Source organism: Lissotriton vulgaris, chromosome 9 (genome assembly GCF_964263255.1).
Source record: "Lissotriton vulgaris chromosome 9, aLisVul1.2, whole genome shotgun sequence".
Lineage (NCBI taxonomy): Eukaryota > Metazoa > Chordata > Amphibia > Caudata > Salamandridae > Lissotriton > Lissotriton vulgaris.
This window is the reverse complement of record NC_141697.1, coordinates 390,191,907-390,212,636: the sequence shown is the minus strand read 5'-3', so window position 1 is coordinate 390,212,636 and position 20,730 is coordinate 390,191,907. Positions and strand designations below refer to the sequence as shown.

The following is a 20,730-nucleotide window of genomic DNA, read 5'->3' as shown; positions in this document are numbered from 1 at the left end:
AACAGCAGCAGAGAGTCGGACTCTCTTTAAGGTACAGGCGGTTGTCGCTTGAATCACACCGTGCAGGTGTGCCTGACGCGTTTCGAAAGCTCCTCATCTTTCTCTTCAGAGGCTTTCACGGAGATTCGCGCTCCCAATTTCAACAATGCACGCCCTCCAATGGGAAGATGATGTTGGCTGAGCATTGTGGGAGCGGTAGTTCTTATAGATGCAGATATGGACTCAGGCAGGGGGGTCCATCTTGAATCCCTGCTGTTACCCCACATATTCGAAGAGGTGTCTTCTCCTCGAGTGGTCCCCTTTCTTTCGGGGAGGTGCACAACCCCGCGGCAGGACGGCCGCGTAAATATGCAAGCTCCAGGATGTGTCCATCAGTTTGGTTTGCACTCGACCAACAGCAGCAGAGAGTCGGACTCTCTTTAAGGTACAGGCGGTTGCCGCTTGAATCACTCCGTGCAGGTGTGCCTGACGCATTTCGAAAGCTCCTCAGCTTTCTCTTCAGAGGCTTTCACGGAGATTCGCGCTCCCAATTTCAACAATGCACGCCCTCCAATGGGAAGATGATGTTGGCTGAGCATTGTGGGAGCGGTAGTTCTTATAGATGCAGATATGGACTCAGGCAGGGGGGTCCGTCTTGAATCCCTGCTGTTACCCCACATATTCGAAGAGGTGTCTTCTCCTCGAGTGGTCCCCTTTCTTTCGGGGAGGTGCACAACCCCGCGGCAGGACGGCCGCGTAAATATGCAAGCTCCAGGATGTGTCCATCAGTTTGGTTTGCACTCGACCAACAGCAGCAGAGAGTCGGACTCTCTTTAAGGTACAGGCGGTTGCCGCTTGAATCACTCCGTGCAGGTGTGCCTGACGCGTTTCGAAAGCTCCTCAGCTTTCTCTTCAGAGGCTTTCACGGAGATTCGCGCTCCCAATTTCAACAATGCACGCCCTCCAATGGGAAGATGATGTTGGCTGAGCATTGTGGGAGCGGTAGTTCTTATAGATGCAGATATGGACTCAGGCAGGGGGGTCCGTCTTGAATCCCTGCTGTTACCCCACATATTCGAAGAGGTGTCTTCTCCTCGAGTGGTCCCCTTTCTTTCGGGGAGGTGTACAACCCCGCGGCAGGACGGCCGCGTAAATATGCAAGCTCCAGGATGTGTCCATCAGTTTGGTTTGCACTCGACCAACAGCAGCAGAGAGTCGGACTCTCCTTAAGGTACAGGCGGTTGCCGCTTGAATCACTCCGTGCAGGTGTGCCTGACGCGTTTCGAAAGCTCCTCAGCTTTCTATTCAGAGGCTTTCACGGAGATTCGCGCTCCCAATTTCAACAATGCACGCCCTCCAATGGGAAGATGATGTTGGCTGAGCATTGTGGGAGCGGTAGTTCTTATAGATGCAGATATGGACTCAGGCAGGGGGGTCCATCTTGAATCCCTGCTGTTACCCCACATATTCGAAGAGGTGTCTTCTCCTCGAGTGGTCCCCTTTCTTTCGGGGAGGTGCACAACCCCGCGGCAGGACGGCCGCGTAAATATGCAAGCTCCAGGATGTGTCCATCAGTTTGGTTTGCACTCGACCAACAGCAGCAGAGAGTCGGACTCTCTTTAAGGTACAGGCGGTTGCCGCTTGAATCACTCCGTGCAGGTGTGCCTGACGCGTTTCGAAAGCTCCTCAGCTTTCTCTTCAGAGGCTTTCACGGAGATTCGCGCTCCCAATTTCAACAATGCACGCCCTCCAATGGAAAGATGATGTTGGCTGAGCATTGTGGGAGCGGTAGTTCTTATAGATGCAGATATGGACTCAGGCAGGGGGGTCCGTCTTGAATCCCTGCTGTTACCCCACATATTCGAAGAGGTGTCTTCTCCTCGAGTGGTCCCCTTTCTTTCGGGGAGGTGCACAACCCTGCGGCAGGACGGCCGCGTAAATATGCTTGCATATATATATATATATATATATATATATATATATATATATATATATATATATATATATATATATATATATATATATATATATATATATATATATCCACAGAGCAGGTAGCCCCAAAAGGAATGAGACCTCAGACACATGTTACCTCACAGCGTTTCAGCATTTATTTGCGGCTTGCAGGCAGGCAGCTAAAACAGAACAGTCATCGATAAAGTTCACCGCCAGACACGTTTTAGGACTTCTTAATCCCTTCCTCAGTGGCGTGTCTTTGTGAAATGGATGCAAAGTTCGCTGCACACCTGTTTTATTTTACACAACCCGCCCCAGTGGGCGTGGGCCTTCACGGCCTTCTGGTCATTGTAGTGTGAAGTCTTATATGGGCCGGGATGCCCGCCACCCCTCCCAACACCATTCCCCATGGGAGGAGACAGACACAGATTTAAACTTTTGGAAGGCGGGGGGGCCTCACGGCCCCCCGGCCGTATTTATTAAAATATGAAACAAAATTTAAAACTTTAAATTAAAAACGTTTCATGAATCATGTACAAATTCAACTTCAATTACATTTTGATGAAGACAGGTTTTTCAGGCTAACCTTAACAAATCTCTAATACAAAGATTTCCTAGCCGAGTCTAGCATCCTGATAAATGCATTACATTTTTGAATTTGTACAACCTAGCATTAAGGGCCAACGGCAAGGTCTTAACCGGTGTCAGATCCCTATCACCAACTTCCCGCCCTCACGGTGTGAGTGGCGCATGCGCAGAGGACTTTACCCTCGCAGCCAACTGTAACTTCCCTTGTCGTGGGGGCCCCCTTTCACTCGACGCCATCTTAAGGTCGTCCGAGTTCCCGTGCGAGGTATCGTAAGAAGGACAGCGTGGACTCCCCCCCTTCCCCACACTCTCTTCCGCCGGAGCGGATATCCGGCCCCCGGGAAATTCGTGGAAGGGGCATATAGCCGTCTCCCCCTGGGAGGGGCCTATGGCCGTCTCCCCCTGGGCAACCCATCCGTAGTGGATGCCGCCCCCCCGTGGGAGGGGCCAATGGCCACCTCCCCCCGGGCGCTCCCATCCATAATGGGTAGCGCCCCCCCTAGGGACCTTGAAATCACTGCTCACCGATCATGCCCGACCAAAAAATAAATACGACAGTTGTTTTACCTACTAAGGAAAGAAAACTATGCCTAAATCTGCAAAAGTTTGATAATTCACTGACTTCGACATTGCTACAAAGGGAAAAAAGTCCTAAAGCAACAACATGGGAAATGCTTTGAAGATGAGTAGAGCAAAACAATTTCTCAATCTTGTTGTTGACCCTCTTTACCGAGTGGTTCAACGCTGACCTAGACAAACCCCCCCGCCATATTCTCCTGGGAATCATGTGGGACCAGGCAATCGTACAACCAGGGAGCCTCTTGGCCAACCCGCTAACTGCAGACAATATGTGCTCAACTAACACCCGTCTTCCCAGTCTCACCAAGTCATTGCCCCCCACGTGCACTATGACTATAGATGGCGGTGACCTGTGCCACCCTAAGAGTTCCTCCACAAAAATTTTCAATTGGTCAATACAGAGGCCTCAGTTCCCATGGAAGGTCACCCTGAACCCATATTCCTCAGATGCGTGGATCGCGTCACCTGCTTTGAATATGTCCCCGGCACGCCTCACGTATGAGTGGCCCACGACCCAGACCACTTGATCTCCATTCGGTGATCCCTTCCCGCTGGTCAGCTGATGCTGGGCCGATACCAATTTCCGCCCCGCGTGACAGGCTTGCGAAACTGTAATCCAAAAAAAAGACAATAAGCATGAGTGCAGTTCATCAGTCTTTTACAACATGTGCAGTCGCACATACCTCTTGAAACAGTTCGAGGACCAACGGCCTAATTGTTTTACCTCATCCGCCTGCAGACCCCGAGCCGTAGCTTCCGTAGCGGCCCCTATTCTAAATGAGTGGGTCCCAAAATCACCCGGGTTCAAGCCCGCCGCTGCAATCGTAATTGCCAGCACCCTCTGAAATTGAAATCTCGTCAATGGGGTGCCCTCCATGTGTCTAAGCAGGGCCCCCCCCCATGTTGTCAACCTCTGTTTCAGGTAGGCCTCCACATGCCCCACTGGACAACCGGGATTCCCCCGTGCGCGCTGCAACACCACACTATTCCCCAGGGCCTCCTGGTCTGTTTTCGACCTGGCTATCGAGATCAGCAGAGAATCGCCCCTTATTTGGGCGTGATCCCTGCGTAGACCTCCTTCCACATCTTTCTTATTTCCTGCCACTAGTTCACCCACCAGCAGGGCCCCATAGAACGCCAATGCAAAAGCTGCTCGGAACAGTGTTACCTCGCTGGGTGAGGAGCATGTCTCATCCAGTTTCGCTAGTAAGGTGGTCAATTTATCCAACCCAATCGGGTGCCTGTTTTCCTGTCTGCGACCCTCCAGGCGCCGCCAGCCGCGGAGAGCCTTCTTGACTATGAAGGAATTCGTCTGGTCCCTTACCCCGTGGAGCTGTGCCATAAATGATATGGCGGCCCTATACCTGTTGGCGGTTGCCGCCGACCGGCCTTCTCTATGAAGTGCCACCAAAAATCGGAGCAAGGACTCCTCCCGCCCCCATCTATGCTCCCCTACTTGCCCCAAAAAGGTGCAGTATGAACGGAACGCCTCTTCATAAGCTTTCCTCGTCCTTGGCGCTAGACTGGCTGCCACGAGGTCTTGTAGTCCGGGGCACCGATCTGCCTTAGTGCTTCGGGGAAAGGTCCCGCCACTAGCTCCGCTGTGGGTAGATAACCCCTGAAAGCCTGCATTTTTGAACGAGAGAGTGCATCAACTGCATTATTCAGTACACCCGGCACATGTTTTGCCCTGAACTGTACGTTCAATCTCATGCATCGTAATACAATTTCCTTCAACAGTCGTAGGATCCATTTGCAGCGTGCTGCCTGGTGATTAATGCACTCGACCACTGTCATGTTATCTGACCAAAATACCACTGAGCGGTCCCTAAAGTGTTCTGGCCATGCCATCAGAGCCACCCAGATGGGGAATAACTCCAAGAAACCAATGTTTCCTGTTAGGCCGCTTGAGTGCCACCACGCCGGCCATGTTTGTGCCGACCACTAGTTACCGAAAATTGCGCCAAACCCCACGCTCCCCGCCGAGTCGGTCCATAAGCCGAGCTCCTTCGATGAGGCTGGGGGTTTGTTCCACACCACTCGACCGTTGAAGTCCTCCAGAAATGCCAGCCAAATGAGCATGTCCTGGCGACCCTCTGCCAACAGTCTAGTGCGGTGGTGTCCCTCCTTAAGGCCCACCATAGCCTGCGCTATGGAACGCGAGAAAGGGCGAGCCATCGGCATCACTCTCAATGCAAAGTTAAGCTGACCCACTGCTTGTTGTAACTGGTGTAGGGTCACCTTCTCTGTTCGGAGACATTGTACCAGGGAGGCCCTAAACTTGGCCACCTTCTCAGCCGGCAGGCAGAAACACCCCTCCTCTGAGTCTAGTTCTATACCCAGAAACTTGAGGGAGGTAGATGGCCCCACCGTCTTACCTGGTGCCAACGGGACCCCAAAACCCCGCATGAGCACGCAGAAGTCCTGCAATGCCTGCGCACAGTCCTGAGTGCCCGCTGGGCCCAGAAAGAGGAAATCATCCAAATAGTGCATCACCTGTCTATGGCCTGTGGCCTCTGTGAACACCCATTCCAAAAAGGAGCTAAACATTTCAAAATAAGCACATGAAATCGAACAACCCATGGGCATGCATTTATCCATGTAGAATTTCCCCTGGAACGTGAATCCCAGCAGCCGCTGGTCTTGAGGGTGTACTGGGAGTAACCTGAATGCAGATTCGATGTCCGATTTAGCCAACAATGCACCGGGGCCCAGGCGATTCAACAGTACGACTGCGTCGTCAAATGATGCATACTTCACTGAGCATACCTCGGGGTCAATAGCTTCATTCACCGAGGCCCCCCTCGGGGCCGACAGATTGTGGATGAGTCTATACTCCCCCGGGTCTTTCTTCGGAACCACTCCTAAGGGTGAACACACAAAATCCGCTACTGGTGGGCCGCCAAATGGTCCTGCCACTCGCCCCCAATCTAACTTCTTTCGCTATCTTTTTGGCGGCCACCGCTGGGTTGTGTTGAATAGACAGCTGGTTTTTACAGGAAGGGCTCCCCCGAAAATTGCCCGCCGGGATCTTGAAGCCATATGAAAATCCATCCCTCAGAGTCCCGGCGGACGCATGATCAGGGTATCGGTTCAGCCAAGGGGTCAAAGCCAAGATATCTACGGGCGAAGATGTTTGCTTCCGAGGCACCGCATCAATCCTGCTTGGATCCCCCCTTTCCTCCCGTGCCATTGGTTTTAGATCGGCAACTGGTTTCCGGGTGTGAGGAGTTCCCACAGCCCGAGCATGCGTGCCGGAACCTACACGTTCCCTGAGGCCTGTTACAAGTTCCTTTGTTTAATCCCCAACAAACCCCTCGCCTCTGATGAAATCCCACAGAGCCACTCGTGCTTGGCATCGAAGCACCCGCCGGCCCTGGCAAGAGCTGAGCGTGCCATGACACTGTATCCAAACAATCCCATGTCAAGGCCTGGTTAAACTCCTTTGCTTTTCTAAAGGCAACATCATAACCCTTCCATTCATTTCCCCCATACATCGCATGGAAATTCATGATCCTGTTCTGATAACATGCCAGGTCAGTCAACACTTCTAGTTTACGTTCTCCAATAATTGCCGCGAAGATAGAAAAGGCCCTGACCCAGTTTACCATGGTCTCTTCGACCCTGAATTCCACCATCTTGGCCCGCCATACACTGGGGTGCCAGAGATCTTTCTGGGTCTTTGCATATTCTAACTCCCGATGGTCAGTCAAAAGTGAAAACATGTTAATGTGCTTGTCTCCCCACACCATTTCTTTCGTAACCATGGGAATATGTTGAGATAAACTTTCCCGCCTTGAGGCCACCGGGCCCTCCCCCACCAATGGCAACGCTCTCTTACCGGCTTCAGCCAACCTCCCAGCTGTGTCCGTCGTCTTCTCCCGATCGTCAGTCGTAACCACCTTCGCCATCTGCGGGGAAATAGAAGGTACATTCGCTGCCCCGGCATCCCTTGCCTGCCGCAACTGCTCAATAATTAGTCTGGCTTCTTCGGCCGGGTCTCCCGCAGCCGCTGATCCCCCTGCTCCCTTCTTTAGCCAGGGTAATACCGCTGCTAACTGAAGTGCTAATTCCGGGGGCATCTGGTCATCCCCCAGTGGCGTGATAACCACGGGGATTGGCAATCCCCCATCCGGTCCTGGTACCGGGCTGGCCGCCGGCGCGACGGGAATCGGTGGAGTTACTACTGGGACTGGGATCTCGCTGGGACCTGCCCTCCCCTTCCTTTTCTTACCCTTATCCCCTGGGGTGACGTTCGGCAATGCGGGTCCTATGACCTTTTTAGGCCGGCCCAAAGGGGGCATTCTGGGCCTCCACCTGTTTACTGATGGCCGCTAGGCCACGATCCAGCTGGTCTACTTTACCCAACTTACGGTCCATCACCGCCACTTGGTTCACCAACATGCGCAGCATCCTTTCCATCTCGGAGCTCTTTCCGGATTTCTTGCCAGGCATGTCTTTGATCAATCCATCCGACTTGACTTGCAAGGTGACTCGATCTCCCAACACGCCTTGGTAACTGAAAGAGTAAGACAAGGATTACAAGTTCTCAAAAAAAAAAGTGCAGCTTGCTCCCTTGAGGGCTCACGAGCGACGAGTGGTGCAGCCTTCTGAGCACAGGAACAGGAGGAAGCTTTGTTGGATTCCCGCACTATTTATCCAACTGCGGGAGGGCGGGGACCCGCCTCAAGCACGCCCATCCCTGCACGGACTTCCGGGCGGGTGTCTAGGACAACCTCTTTTGGGCGGGAGGGGCGTGCTCCGGCTACGCCGCTTCAGGCATACCAGCCGGGTCATGCCCCCCGCCACCAATGGTTTCCCGGGGGATCGGGGCACCCATCCATACGTTCGGGGGGACAGAGTGGTCTCCCCTTTCCAAAATCCCCAGTGGGCATGTAGTCCATCACAAAATTGTATATGACCTTTTATTTAACCATGTGGTTTGATGTCCCGTCCTGTCCGCAGCCTGCCCCGCTTTCCAGGCGCAAATGTAAGTATCCAAGGCGGCTCCATCCTGCATATGGAACAGAACTTGTATGTCTCCCGTAGCTGCCAGCACTCATAGAAGCCGGCACAAACCCCCCGAGCTGCAGTGGGCCTCATTCCACGGCTGGGCTCCAGCCGAATTCAATCCACAGAGCAGGTAGCCCCAAAAGGAATGAGACCTCAGATACATGTTAACTCACAGCGTTTCAGCATTTATTTGCGGCTTGCAGGCAGGCAGCTAAAACAGAACAGTCATCGATCGGTGTGTTGGAGATAGTGACGGCTGTTGCCCAGCCGGGAAGTATTGCCCACTGCTTGAAGGCGGGTCGGGTCCTGTGCAGGCTGAGAGAGGCTGCCTGCAACTATGGGACGAAGACAAGCAGCGCCATAACAGGATGGTGTGTGTTTGTGGCACTGTTTAACTGCCGAAAGCAAGGCAGACTGCACCATTGTTGAGTTTTCATTTCACTTGGAACTTTATCAGTTGGTACAAAATTGTGAGACTTGTGAAGCTAGGAGGACTTTCGGCGCACTGCATTGTCCAGAAGGCTTTACGCAACGCCACGCCCACTGTGGCAGGTGTAGGTAATAACTATTTAAGTGCGCGAAAATAAGCTGCTCCACACTCTCCCTACCTATGCCTCTGAAGAAAGGATGAGACAATCCTGAAACGCGTCAGGCAGACGATTATTGAAAGACTGTCAGTGTTCTTGCATCTGCTGGCAAGCGGTGAAATTGATGCAAATTCCTAATGTGCCGATTAAACTTCGTGTGGCTCTATTTCAACTTGTGGGCTGACCTGTGTGTTGGATATATATATATATACATATATATATATATATATATATATATATATATATATATATATATATATATATATATATATATATATATATATATATATATATATATATATATATATTGCAGTACTCCATCCACCAATAATCCAATGGCACACAACGGATTAGGATAGACACGCGGACCCAAATTTCTTCGTGCTTATTTATTCAGTGTTTCTGCCCTGCATCCCATGCCGCCATTATATATATATATATATATATATATATATATATATATATATATATATATATTCACTGAAAAAACCATAGGTTTCACGCCAGTTATAGTTAGGAATTAGCATTTAAAAAACCTATTAAATTCACTGAAAAAACCATAGATTTCACCCCAGTTGCAGTTAGCTTGAAATTTTACTGACATAAAACCATTGAAATTCCTACGTTATAGTTAGTTGGACTCACTATAACTTGCGCGCCTGCAATGCACTGCTGATGACGTCACATATTACATCACTCATGACATGGTCAGTGACATCACTCAGCGCCAATATCGCGAACGAAAACATGATCGTGACGTATCGCGTAGCCGCGTCCGCATGATACGCACGGCGTAAGCGCACCCGGAAGCACTCGAGCGAATACGATCGCGCAACGTAAACATCCGACGCGCTTACGGGACGCGGCACGGGGCGCGTCGGGTCATGTGACCTGAAAATAACACTTTTCATTGGTTTATAACAGTTTTGGTTTCATAATGATGAAGCCCCTGGTCTTGTGACCTGAAAATAACACTTCTCATTGGTTCAGGACAGTTTTTTTTTCCAAATGATGAAAGACCCCACCTTTTTTCCTTATTCTGACTTTGTCCTTTGACTTAGGAAGACCTGTTTGTACCTCTATGTACCTTTTTGATCTATATAATGGCTTCAGTAGCAGCAGCAGCTGGTGCATCTGCACCACCACCACCACCACAACCACCAAGAGGACCACCACAAGATTACCTTGGTGGTCAACAAGAGGACGAAGAGGAGGAGGAGGAGGGGAGGAGAAGATGACTTGAAGAAAACAATACCCCATATCAGCCAAGACCACATATTATATGGGAGTTCTTTTCGATCCCAGAGGGGAAGAAAAAAGTAAATGCAGCCAAGGTGACTTGCCTAATCTGTGGCATGGAACTTTCTAGTGGGAACCCTAATAAAAAATATTCATTTGGAAACAACACAATGGTTAGGCACATGCAGCGCAAGCATCCAATCAACTATTCTGCTGCAGAGATGAGGGAACTGGCCAGAAACCCTCAACAAACTACAAGCACCTCCTCCAAAAGAAAGGAACGCACTCCGTCGGGACAAGAGGCAAGAGAGACGATGCCTTGCATTCAGCCACGGTTTGCGGATTTCCAAATTATCTGTAAATATTGTGGGAAGACCATCTCCTACGGAGAACAGAGCGTAAAGCTCATCGTCCTTGCTGGGGACAACCACAAATGCCCCAATAAACCCTAATTATTTATTTTGGTTTTTTTTTGCTACAGTTGAGCCATTTTCAATCCCCTGTTTTTTCGTTTCTCCCCATGAAAAATACAAAAAAAATATAAAACTGTTCAGAAAACCCCAAAAAGTTTAAAATGTTCCAAAAAACTATAAAAAAATATAAAACAACAAAAAGAAGAAAAAAAACAGTTCTTTTTAGAACTACCTCCAATTTATAAAAAAAAGGCTACATTTTTTTAAAACTCTGTCATTCTTTTTTCCCCATGGTCCGCTCCCCGGTCCGCTCCACGGTGCGCGAACCGGGTGCTCCCCCCACTGGGCCCTTTTATGGCCCCCACATCAAACCTAGGGGGTCAGGGGGATCTATCCCTGCCCCCTTATGGTCATTTCCCCCTTTTTGTTCCACCTCTTGTGTCTCTATCCTACCGAGACACAAGATGGCGGCCGGTCTGGACTGTTTCAAATGTTTACAGACACCCGAGAGCCAATCAGCTTTCCGTGCGTACCTCGCGTGGCGCGCCCGGAGCGCTCCCCGGTGCGCGTACCGGGGCGCTGCCATAGATATATATATTTTTTTACCCTAAATTACTCAAAATCCACTGCAGCACATATCTTGAGACATAGCAAAGGCACATCGGGCTACCAGTCCCTACAATTTTGCCAAGTTTGGTGCAAATCCATTCAGCAGTTCGGGCTAAAAGTGAGTTCGACCGCCCTACGGAAATTAACATGGGGAAAACACGTTTTGGGACCCCCCTTTTATCTCGGCCCCCGTATGCCGAATCCCCCCCCAAACTTTCAGGGAAGGACCGGAGCTTGACAAGGCAAATTTGAGGAAATTTTCAGGCAGATTCGTCAACCGGCGCAAAAGTTATTCAAAATAGAATTTGGAGATTTTACATTGAAAAAAATCCTAACTATAACTACCTACTGGCGACCGCCAGTAGGTAATATATATATATATATATATATATATATATATATATATATATATATATCTCGAGAGCCGCTTGAGGAAATCTAATGCAGCGTGTTGTCTCCAGCATGCAACGAAAAGCAGGTAGCGTTTATTTCTCGTTAGTCAGCCATTAACGCGTTTCACCACCGGAGTGGCTTGATCACATGACAACGTTCAAACATTGAATGGACCATTAAGGCAGCTAGCACCCTATGCACGTGACTGTGGAAATGATAAACATAAAGAAAAGGTGAAATGCAACATATTTTCCTTCTTTTGAAAAAAAGACTTGCTTTACAAAAACAATGAAGCTATTAAAAGCAAACACATTCACCAACTGATTTGAGGGAGTCTTAGTAAAAGATGCATATAATGACCAAGGTTGTTAACCATCGAGATTTACAAAAAACGAAACTCATAGCTTGAATGCATCAATAACAGTATAAATACATAGACCATTGCACAACATTGAATTTAAAGGGAAAATTAATCAAGTGCATGTAGAAATATATGAGTACCTCTTATAAAAATTATAGTTTTCATACAAAAATAGATTTGATAAAAAGTTTTTTTCGTTTCACATATTTACACAGATATTTTAGCTCGACGGTTAAAGCTTGTAGGTCATAACATAATTTTAGCATGAATGCTTAGTTGTAGTATGTCTGGGTATACTGTATTGTAAGAAACCCTCATGGGTGTGTAATGACCCATAGTCAAAAACAGTTGGTGGTTTGGGGAAAATATTGGTTAAAGTGCCATTAGGTGCCGAAAGTGAATAAAGTGCAAATGAGTAAAAAACAACCCCAATATGAGGGTTGTGGTTTAAGAGAAGCAAATGGCAGCCGCATGGGGCAAGACGCCAAAGAATTTGGTTTTTAAAGTATTTGCATGCCATCTGACAAGATAATCTGGCTAGAGAGTTTGATCTGTGAACAGTAAGTCACAAGGAAAACAGGGAGGGAAAGGACACAAAGGGCAGGTTATCAAAATGTCAGGGGAGAGGAAATATATAATATATTATATATATATATATATATATATATACATACATATATTTATTTATATATGGTCAAGTCGAAGCTGTAGTTCCGAACCACATAGACAGTCCATGTCTCTGCACTGATGGTGATTTGAAATAAATATTGGAAAAAAGAAGCACTTGCCTATATCCACTTTCTTCATGGTGCCGTGGACTTCTGTTGCTTGATGACGAAGCGCTGGTGAATTTGAGAATATCTATAACTATATCTATATATGTATATATATATATATCTATATATATATTTATATATCTATCTATCTATATCTATCTATCTATCTATCTATCTATCTATCTATCTATCTATCTATATATATATATATATATATATATATATATATATATATATATTACCTACTGGCGATCGCCAGTAGGTATATATAGTTAGGATTTTTTCTCTATGGAACTTTTGAAAATTCTATGTCTAATAACTTTGGCGTTTGTGGACGGAATCGGCTGAAATTTTCAGGGAAATTGCACATTTTGTTTCTGAGCAGCCCTTGAAAATTTGGGGGGGTTTCGTCAAGGGGGGGCTGAGAAAAAAGGGGGGTCCCAAAACGCGTTTTTCCCATTCATTTTTCCATAGGGCCTTTGGCCTCAATTTTAGCTCGAACGGCTGAATGGATTTGCACGAAACTTGGCAAAATTGTAGGGACTGTTAGCCCGATGTGCCTTTGCTGGGTCTCATTATATGTGTTCCAGTGGATTTTGAGAAATTAACGTTTAAAAAAACAGATATATCTGTGACAGCGTCCCGGATAGCGCTCCAGATCGCGTACTTTTCGCGTAACGGAGCTTTGCGTAGCGAAGCTGATTGGCTCTCCGGTGTCTGTCGACATTCTAAACAGTCCGGTGCGGCCGCCATCTTGTCTCTCGGTAGGATCGAGAGACAAGAGGAGGAGAAAAACGAAGGGGGAATTTAATGAAAGGGGGCAAGGTAGACCCCTCTTGACCCCCTAGGAATGATGTTGGGGTTATTAAAGGGTCCCGTGGGGCAAATAAAAAAAATTTGATTCTTCGCGGTAGAAGCGCTTCTCGGTTCGCGAACCGGGTCGCAAACTGGTAGCGAAACGTGAATTCGCCATTTTGTGTTTCGATTTATTTAAATTTCTAGATGGAGGAAAAGCAATGTGATTATTGGGTATAAGGGGGTATGGGAGACGTATCCTGACCCCCTATGTTTTCTGAGGGTGGTTGAGGAGGCTCATATATGTTGATACTTTTCTTCCAGCGGTTGCGCGTGAGCGTTTTTTTTTGCCGCTTGACTTCTGTTAACGTTCGATTCGAAGGAAATTAGGAAGTGTTGATCGCCATTTTGACACTGCGAGTAAATATATTGTTAAAAATAATTGTTATAAATTAATCTGTATCGATAAACATTGTGTGCGCCATCTTGCTTTTTTTCCAATGCCACACTTTTGTCGTACACGGCAGCCATTTTAGATGCCTTGACCAGACCCACTCTCTGCACGCCGCCGATCCTCAGCATGGTTCCCCACCCTCGCAAGCATCTCCCCCACGCACTGGTCACCCCCGCTCTCTCTCTCATGCATGGGCCAGAAACCTCCTCCCATCTGCGTTGTTCTTCTCTGAGAATCACACCCTGTGCCCGCCCGACACCTCCCTTTCACCCTATTCACTACTGCACCCTCTGACACTCCTCTTCCTCTGTGTCCGATTGTCCAGGCCGGTCCCAGGCTATCACCTAGCCCTGCAGATGTAGTTTATGGCCCCAGCTGTAGAGAATCACCCCTCTTCAAAGGAGTTACAGTAGATCAAGGCCCCCACCCGATGAGATCCGTCACACCACACGCGTTCCTACTATCTGATAACCATCCTGTATTGTGCTTGGGGAGGGGATTCTCACTGTGAGGCTGTGTGGGTCCGAGCCTGAAGCGGAAGATTCCAGGGATGCCTCTTTGTACATCAAAGTTTTTACAATTATGTGTCACATTAAAAATATATAGCACTCCAACAAAGTAGTAGGATTATAACACTTTAATAACTTATAAATATATACAACGCAACAAAAATAGTAAATACATTTAAACATTTTTTTGAAAAAAGAAGCAACAATGGTCAGTAGCTGTGTTTTGTGCGAATAGTCCCAAGGCAGCACAACGTGCTGAGTTCTGGACGGCACCCAGGTGATGTTACCTGGGTGCCGCACTGGTTTCTGGTATCCTACGATGCAGCTCCGAAAAACGGCGTGGGGCGTCCCGGGGGGTGTGCGGGGGGAGGCCTCGTCAGTAGCGGTCTGTTGTGCGAATAGTCCCAAGGCAGCAGAACGCGCTGATATGTGGATGGCACCCAGGTGATGTCCAGTAAGTTGCCGCACTGGTTTTGGTATCCTACAATGCTGCTCCGAAAAACGGCGTGGGGCGCCCCCCGGAGGCGGCGTGAACGGCCCTCCCCAGGTGGAGGCTCGTCTGCTGTAGTGGGGCGCCCCTTTACCGTTTCAGTTGCCATTCCGCCCGCTTTTGCTACACTGTGCCTCATCCGCCATTCAGCTGTTTATCGCCCGCTCTTGCGGCTACAGCGTCTCGCTCACCATGTAGTTGAGTTGCGCCCACTCTTGCGGTGCAGCGATAGGCGGCTGCCACAGGACTCTTAAAATGGCGGACGGCTCTTCGGTTTTGGGCCTGGTCCACTAAAATGGCCCTGGGACACCTTGGAACTCGGATGCTTGTCTGCTAGGTCTTGGACCCCATTCTCGAAAGCGTCTCCTGAGCCTTGAAGATTCTACAAAAGTCTTGGGGGCCCCCGACTCCTGCAGGCTTCCGGTGGGGAGCGGCTGCCATGATTGCTCGTGGAATGACCACGAAGGAGCCACGAGATGGTGGTGCTCTCATGCTGACGCCAGCTTCAGTCTGAAACATCCCAGAAACAAGGTGGGGCTTTCATCGTTTGTGAAAAAAAAATGTTTTAATCCAATGAAAAGTGTTATTTTTAGGTCATATGATCAAGCCTTCCATCATTAGGAAACCAAAAGTAAAATGAACCAATGAAAAGTTTTATAAACAAGTCACATGACCTGTTATGCGGCATAGGGCTATAAAAAGCGTAGAAAATCCGTTGGCACGTGAGGCGGCGTCAGTAGCGGACCGATGTGCGAATAGGCCGAAGGCAGCACAACGCGCCAAGATCCGGATGGCACCGAGGTGGTGTCCAGCAAGTTGCCGCACTGGTGTGGCCATCCTACAATGCTGCGCCGAAAGTCGGCGTGGGGCGCACCGTTGGCCTGTGAGGTCCCGTCAGTCAGTGGGGGCTGTTTGAGGATCTGACTGCATTGGAAAGCAATGTGATGCTGTGCGTCGCCCCCAAGATGGAGGCTCCTCGGCTGCAGGGGGGCGCCCCTTGGTGTTTCACTCGCTATCCAGCTGAGTTGCGTCCGCACTTGCGGCTACAGTAGGCCGAAGGAAGCACAACGCGCCGAGATCTGGATGGCACCGAGGTGGTGTGCGTCGCCCCCAAGATGGAGGCTTCTCGGCTGCAGTGGGGCGCCACTTGGTGTTTCACTCGCTATCCAGCTGAGTTGCGCCCGCACTTGCGGCTACAGTAGGCCGAAGGCAGCACAACGCGCCGAGATCTGGATGGCACCGAGGTGGTGTCCAGCAAGTTGCCGCACTGGTATGGCCATCCTACAATGCTGCGCCGAAAGTCGGCGTGGGGTGCCCCGTTGGCCTGTGAGGTGGTGTCAGTAGCGGACCGATGTGTGAATAGGCCGGAACCAGCACAAGGCGCCAAGATCCGGATGGCACCGAGGTGGTGTCATAGTTGAGAGTTCTGAGCAGCGCTTGTAACACTGTCTGAAGCTTATTTGCACCTGCTGCAGTTTCACTATTGCCCTGGTGTGGCCAAAGATCGCCCATGACATAGGCGGCCGGCTCCCGGGGTCCGGCGGAACTTTTTTCCTTTTCCTTTCTGCATCTTGTCCCGCAATCCGTTTGACCTGAAGACACGACCAGGTCCCTGAATGTGTGCAGGGGGATGCTATTGATTGAATCAAAATGGCGGCTTCACACAAAGCTGACTCAAGCGTTGCTGCTGATGCTATACAGACAAAAACTGGTTTTCAGTTTGTACATTCTTTAGGATTTTTCCATCCAAGGCTGGTTGAGAGTTTGTAGAACAATGGCTTCAGATCTTGCCCTCCCCTCTTTTGACTGATGGTTCTTGTTGCCTATCTCTTCTGTTGTCATTTAACTGAACCTTTTTTGACTGCCGAAAGGGGTTCTGGTCCGACCGCTGGTTGGTGGAGACATTTTGACTATATCCTGGACCTGCCCGGCCTCGCCCAAAATGGCGCCGGTATAAATGGGACTCGTAACTCCTTGTTGTGTACTGGTTGCACAACCTTGATATCACGAGATACGTATGCAGTTTTGAAGCACATGGCGGGCGGTGACGAGAATTGATTGAATATTTCGACATCCCTATTGATATTAAGTTCTGATGTGTTATTGATTACTGTACTATTGAAAGTTCGACTTAACGTCACCCATGGTACTTGCCCGCAAATGTATATCTAGATAATTTTATTGTAAGTGGCCCTGTCGTATTTTAATTACAAAATGTACGTCCACCGATTCCGCAACTGTTAGACACCTTAGTTCTTGCAACCTAATGGCCCGCTCGTTACGTTTCTCTACAGTGTAAATGTCTCCTCATCATATACGATTCCAGTTTGCTCCGTGGCCGGCCCACGCGGTTATAGGCCCGTATTTGTATACTGACATTTTCACAATAAAGGTTTTTAAAACAAAACATGGTAGTAGTATTTACATTGGTAAAGTTTTTAATTTTAGTCACTGTTTTCGAATCAGTAAAAGGCAAGTGAAATAAAGCAGTCCAATTACATGACGGATAAAAGGTATAATACGCAGGAACGCAGTAAAGATAAATGGTCAAGGGCTGTTGTGTTTTCTACTCCTGCAACATAAAGTGATCGATAAGAATGTGATATTCAGGCATATCGGCGACTAAGACAGCAGGCCGAGCCTCTTTTGCTCAACGGCTCCGTCATGGGACGAAGAAATGCCCTTTTTCTAGAAAAAGGAATATATTTTACTTGCAGTACAGTTGTAAATTTTCAGGGAAAGTACATTAGCCTGGAACATTATAACATATATGTTTAAGAAAAAATAATGTTCGAAAGCAATAAAAAGCGTAATTTTTAGGTCATATGACCAAGCCTTTCATCATTAGAATAACAAAAGTAAAATGAACCAATGAAAAGTTTTAATAACAAGTCACATGACCTGTTATGCTTACGTTACGCGCTGCGCGCCGTGCCCCGGATCGCTTCCGGGAAGCTGCGCTTCGCGCACCGGAGCACTTCCGGGTGCGCTAACGCGGCGTGTCATATAACGCATTACGCGACAACGTAGGTCCAGAATATAGTCAAAATGTCTCCACCAACCAGCGGTCGGAACACAACCCCTTTCAGCAGTCTAAAAAGTTCTGTTAAATGACAACAGAAGGGACAGGCAACAAGAACCATCAGTCAAAGAGGGGAGGGCAAGTTCTTCTCTACCGGGTCACGTTGGGGCGCTACCGGAACTGATCGAATTGGTAGTGTACAGTGTTTCTGGATGTTTCAGACTGAAGCTGGCGTCAGCATGAGAGCACCACCATCGCGTAGCTCAGTCGTGGCCATTCCACGAGCAATCATGGCAGCCGCTCCTCACCAGAAGCCTGCGGGAGTCGGGGGCCCCCAAGACTTTTGTAGAATCTTCAAGGCTGAGGGGACGCTTTCAAGAATGGGGTCCAAGCCCTAGCAGACAAGCGTCCGAGTTCCAAGGTGTCCCAGGGCCATTTTAGTGGACCACGCCCAAATCTGAAGAGCCGTTCGCCATTTTGAGAGTCCTGTGGCAGCCGCCTATCGCTGGATCGCAAGAGCGGGAGCAACTCAACTACATGGTGAGCGAGACGCTGTAGTCGCAAGAGCGGGCGGTAAACAGCTGAATGGCGGAAGAGGCACAGTGTAGCAAAAGCGGGCGGAATGGCAACTGAAACGGTAAAGGGGCGCCCCACTATAGCGTGTCTTCAGGTCAAACAGATTGTGGGACAAGGTCCAGAATGGAAGAGTCATCAAAAGGCAAAAAGTTCCGCCGGACCCCGGGAGCCGGCCGCCTATGTCGGGCGATCTTAGGCCACACCAGGGCAACACGACTTGGGGAGGGGGCAGGAGCCAAGCGCCCCCTCCCAGTCCGCGCCACCACACCGTATGTTGAAAATCTGAAGCCATCGTTCTACAAACTCTCAACCAGCCTTGGATGGAAAAATCTTGAAGAATGTACAAACTGAAAACCAGTTTTTGTCTGCATAGCATCAGCAGCAACGCTTGCTATCAGAGTGCATGAGTTTCATGCTCGATCGATTGAGCTAGCCGGATCAGGCAACAAAAAGTATAAAATAGTTATGTAAATAGTTATTTAATAAAATGTTTTACCCTGTTACTTTGCTGGTGTGTTGTATATATTTATGATATTTGCATAGAGTTTATCGTTATTTTGGGCGGGGTGGGTGGCGGAGCCGAGCTGTCTTGCAGCCATCATGGTGTGGAGCTCAGTTCATCTCACTAGTTTCGTATTTCTCATGAAGGGTTGTTCCTAATGTTTCTATTTTAGCGAGGTCAAAAAGAGATCCCATTAGTGGCCTACTGATTTTGCTCGATTACTTTTGTTTTTTTACACGATTTTTCACTATCTGCAAAGACTAAACAGAGTATTGCGACTCTGTGCTTGTTTGTAAATAGAGAATGAACCAAAGAGAATCAATTCTAAAACAGTAAATGCTTGGATAACAATCAATCAAATGGAGAGACAAGCAGGCACGACGGATTACAACGGGGGCAAAGGCTTGCGTTAACTACCCTTCACTATCTGCAAAGAGAGAGTACTACTAAGAGAAAAGAGGGGGGGGCAGCGTTCAAAGCACATCAGCGTGCCTAAACACGAAAATGTTTTTACCTATCACCTACTTGACATTTTACAGCTTTTGATATTTGCTATTAAAAAACCATTGAAATTCACTGAAAAAACCATAGGTTTTAGCCCATATATAGTTAGGGATTAGCATTTACAAAACCTTAATTTACTCGCACAAAACCATAGAAATTCGCGTATATAGTTAGATGCAATAGCTATATATCGCGCACCCGCAACCCACTGCTGATGATGTCACATATTACATCATTCATGACATGGTCAGTGACATCACTGATGACATCACTGATGACATTTCAAATGACAACATCCAGTGACTGTATGTTTCTGTAAAGTTAAAATATGTCTTACATATTGAAGAATGAGTGGATGTATAAGTGTTCGGATGAAGGATTTAGTAGGTGCATGACTGACTGTATGAGGGAATGATTAAATGTGTCTCACTGAGTGCATGGGTTAGTGACTAAACTGTCTTAATTTGTGCATCATTATTTCTGTAGTTCTGTAAACTGCTGCATGTGTTGATCAGTAGCTATATGAGTAACTATATGGGTTATTGATTGGTTGCCCAAATATTTGTATGGGAGAGTGAGTGTGTGTGTGGGGGTGGCTGGGAGGTGTGTGACTCTGTGCATAGATGTGTGAGCAGTTGATTCACTAGATGTATGGGTTCAAAAGTGCATGTTGAAACAGCTGTATGGGCGGTTGACTGTCTGCATGAGGGTATTGGTGAGTGATTGGATTTCTCAGTGCTACATGTCAAAGTAAGTACATATGTAAAACACAGTACATGTAAGAGTTGACATATATAAATAACTGTGCATAAGAGCCAGTGAATGTGTGAGTGGCTGTATGGATCATTGTGAACTTGTATCAGTGCTTGTATAAGAGAGTAAATATGTGTTAGTATATGTTTGATTAAGTAAGGTGTGTATAACTGTATAGTTGAGGAAATGGAGGTGTGATTGATTCTTTGCATGACTGACTAGGTGTGTGAGTAACTCCATGGATGAGTGACCGTCTGTGAGTGTTTGTTTACACTGAGTGTATCTAAGGTTATATTAGAGTCTGAAGAGGTTGATCGTATTATCACATGAATGATATCATCAGTGATGTGATCAGTAATGACAAATGAGATGTTATCAGTGATTTTATCAGTGATGTCATTTGAGATGTCATCAGTGATGTCATCAGTGATGTCATTTGAGATGTCATCAGTGATGTCATCAGTGATGTCACTGACCATGTCATGAATGATGTAATATGTGACATCATCAGCAGTGGGTTGCGGGTGCGCGATATATAGTTATTGCATCTAACTATATATGCGAATTTCTATGGTTTTGTGCGAGTAAATTAAGGTTTTGTAAATGCTAATCCCTAACTATATATGGGCTAA

General features: G+C 47.9%; 1 protein-coding gene across 1 annotated transcript in view; it reads right to left on the bottom strand.

The window, feature by feature from the left end:
* The window catches only part of LOC147690169 (cholesterol 24-hydroxylase-like), a 445,247-nt gene that overhangs the window by 69,825 nt on the left and 354,692 nt on the right, over positions 1 to 20,730 (bottom strand). The window lies entirely within an intron of this gene.